The sequence below is a fragment of the Bison bison genome, unplaced genomic scaffold (assembly GCF_000754665.1).
Source record: "Bison bison bison isolate TAMUID 2011002044 unplaced genomic scaffold, Bison_UMD1.0 scf7180017864484, whole genome shotgun sequence".
Taxonomy (NCBI): domain Eukaryota; kingdom Metazoa; phylum Chordata; class Mammalia; order Artiodactyla; family Bovidae; genus Bison; species Bison bison.
The window spans coordinates 5,110,777-5,114,744 of record NW_011495044.1 but is presented as its reverse complement, the minus strand read 5'-3'; positions in this window follow the sequence as shown (position 1 = coordinate 5,114,744).

The window sequence follows — 3,968 nt, the reverse complement described above, 5'->3', positions numbered from 1 at the left end:
GCGACCCCTGGCGCTCGGAGGACCGCTCCGCTGGGGCCTCTGCCGGACCCAAGCGCCGCTTTCCCTACGGAAGGCTGGAGTGTAAACCACCCGCTCGTCTGTGACTAGAACGTAAGGATAATGTCACCCGCTCGCGCGCATCATGTTTGTAATCAATGTCTTGCCGAAGTGTAAAATAAAGATGATATAAAGTACATTATAGTTACATAATAGGTGCTCCATGTACATGATTGGGCCCAAATAAAGAAGCTTTTAGATTACTGGGACCTAAAGGTAATGGAGAAGGAAATGGCAAGCCACTCCAGTATCCTTGCCTGGAGAATCCCTTGGACGGAGGAGCCTGGTAGGCTACAGTCCACGTCGCGGCAAAGAGTCGGACACGACTGAGCGACTTTTACTTTAAAGGTAGAAGCATCGGGAACACGACAGCTACTCCTGCAGTAGTACCCGTGGGTGATGAGATGCTCTGGAAAGATGAACAAATTTTGGAAAAGCTTCAATAAAACAAGATACAGTCATCCCTCTATTTACAAGGTTGTGGTCTTCCTGGAAATCTAGTTGATATTTAAGGACACAGAATCTGTTCTGTTCCCATGTAAAAGGGAGTCACAGTCTAAGATCTAATCGTTATAAAAAGATTTTTCCTCTGTATGAGGATCCAGCAGGTCCTTTGAAAGTCATGCAGTACATGGGACAAACCTACTCCATGTGGGACTGTCCCTGTGGACATGGTGTTGTAAGATATAATCCCTTCTTCCATAAATACCAGGAACCACCCTCACTGTCACTGTGATCATTGATTTGATTAAATGAATGAAGAGATAATAGTATTTATATATTTACTCAAAGAAATGGGCTCACTCTATGTCAACACCAGATAAAGGTGCTAGTGGATACCGTGGCGGACAAGGCAGATGAAGTCCCTCTCTCCCTCTTGACATTTATACTCTAGGTAGTGTATTAAATCAAGAAACATTTATGGAGCACTCCATCTTTAGATAGATCCCCTCCTGAGGGAAGCCTTCCTAGACCACCAAGTCGTTTAAAGTAGCTTACCAGCACTGTACATCCCAGCACACCATTCTGTCTTCTTATCTTCAAGGCTCACTATCTGGAATCATGTCATTCACATATGTGTTTGCCTGTTTGGTTTGTTTCCCACTATAAGAATGCTTCATGAGAGCAGAAACATGGACCGGTACCTATATGGCACATACTAAATAATAAATATCTGTTAAACAAATGAATACCATAAGCAAAGCTTGCACCTTGTGTAGCAAGGTGGGGAACTTGTGTAGCTATCTAGTGGGGAACTTACTACCTGTGTGACCTTGAACAAGCTAGTTTACATCTCTGACTCAGATTTCCAATCTGTAAGCAAATTAATGGGCTTTCATGGTGCCTCAGACGGTAAAGAATCCACTTGCAATGCAGGAGACCTGTGTTCAATCCCTAGGTTGGGAAGATCCCCTGGGGAAGGGAATGGCAACCCATTCCAGTATTGATGCCTGGAGAATTCCATAGACAGAGGAGCCTGGTGGGCTATACTCCACGAGGTCGCAGAGTCAGATATGACTGAGCAATTCAGGGTGGGAACACAGCCCCATCCATCGGCAGAAAATTGGATTAAATATTTACTGAGCATGGCCTTGCCCACCAGAACAAGACCCAGTTTTCTGCACAGCCAGTTCCTCCCATCAGGAAGCTTGCACAAGCCTTTTATCCTCATCCATCAGAGGGCAGACAGAATAAAAACCACAAACACAAAAAACTAACCAAAATGATCACATAGATCACAACTTTGTATAACTTAGTAAAACTATGAGCCATGCCACGTAGGGCCACCCAAGATGGACCGGTCATGGTGGAGAGTTCTGACAAAACATGGTCCCCTGCAGAAGGGAACGGCAAACCACTTCAGCATTCTTGCCTTGAGAACCTCATGAACAGTATGAAAAGGCAAAAAGATACGACACTGAAAGATGAACTCCCCAGGTCAGTAGATGTCCAATATGCTACTGGAGAAGAGTAGAGAAATGGCTCCAGAAGGAATGAAGAGGCTGAGCTAAAGTGGAAACGATCCCCAGTTGTGGATTTGTCTGGTGGTGAAAGTAAAGTCCAATGATACAGGAACATGGAATGTTAGGTCCATGAATCAAAGTAAATTGGAAGTGGTGAAAGGAGACAGCAAGAGTGAACATTGACATTTTAGGAATCAGTGAACTAAAATGGATAGATATGGATGAATTTAATTCAGATGACCATTATATCTACTACTGTGGGAAAGAATCTCTTAGAAGAAACAGAGTAGCCCTCACAGTCAACAGAAGAATCTGAAATGTAGTGCTTGGGTGCAATCTCAAAAACGAAAAGGCAAACCATTCAACATCACAGCAATCCAAGGCTATGCTCCCACCACTAATGCCAAAGAAACTGAAGTTGAACAGTTCTATGAAGATCTATAAGACCTTCTAGAGCTAATACCAAAAAAAAAAAAGTCCTTTTCATCATAGGGGATTGGAATGCAAAAGTAGGAAGTCAAGGGATACCTGAAATAACAGGCAAGTTTGGCCTTGGAGTACAAAATGGAGCAGGGCAAAGGCTAACAGAGTTTTGCCAAGAGAACACACTGGTCAAAGAAAACAGCCTCTTCTAACAACACAAGAGATGACGCTACACATGGACATCACCAAAATCAGAGTAATTATATTCTTTGCAGCTGAAGAAGGAGATATAGAGCTATACAGTCAGCAAAAACAAGACTGGGAGCTGATTGTGGCTCAGATCATGAACTCCTTCTTGCAAAATTCAGACTTAAATTGAAGAAAGTAGGGAAAACCACTATGCTATTCAGGCATGACCTAAATCAAATCTCTTATGATAATACAGTGGAAGTGACAAATAGATTCAAGGGATTAGATCTGATAGAGTGCCTGAAGAACTATGGATGAAGGTTCATAACATGGTACAGGAGGCAGTGATCAAAATCATCCCCAAGAAAAAGAAATGCAAAAAGGCAAAATGGTTGTCTGAGGAGGCCTTACAAATAGCTGAGAAAAGAAAAGAGGTGAAAGGCAAAGGAGAAAAGGAAAGATATACCCACCTGAATACAGAGTTCCAAAAAATAGCAAAGATACATAAAGCCTCCCTAAGTGAACAATGAAGAAAAATAGAGGAAAACAACAGAACGGGAAAGACTGGAGAGCTCTTCAGGAAAATTAGAGATACCAAGGGAACATTTCATGCAGAGATGGGCTCGATAAAGGACAGAAACAGCAAGGACCTAACAGAAGAAAAAGATATTAAGAAGAGGTGGCAAGAATACACAGAAGAACTGTACAAAAAAAATGTCTTAATGATAACCATGATGGTGTGATCACTCACCTAGAGCCAGACATCCTAGAGTGTGAAGTCCAGTGGGCCTTAGGAACAAAGCTAGTGGAGGTGATGGAATTGCAGCTGAACTATTTCAAATCCTAAAAGATGATGTGGTTAAAGTGCTGCACTCAATATGTCAGCAAATTTGGAAAACTCAACAGTAGACACAGGACTGGAAAAGGTCAGTTTTCATTCCAATCCCAAAGAAGAGCAATGTCAAAAAATGTTCAAATTACCACACAGTTGCACTCATTTCATGTGCTAGCAAAGTAATTGTTCAAAATCCTTCAAGATATGCTTCAACAGTGTGTGAACCGAGAACTTCCAGATGTACAAGCTGGATTTAGAAAAGACAGAGGACCCAGAGATCAAATTTCCAACATCCACTGGATCATAGAAAAAGCAGGGGAATTCCAGAAAAACATCTACTCCTGCTTTGTTGACTATGAGAAAGCCTTTGACTGTGTGGATCACAACAAACTGTGGAAAATTCTTAGATCTGGGAATACCGGACCACCTCATCTGTCTCCTGAGAAAACCTGTATGCAAGTCGAGAAGCAACAGTTAGAATCGGACATGGAACGCTGGAC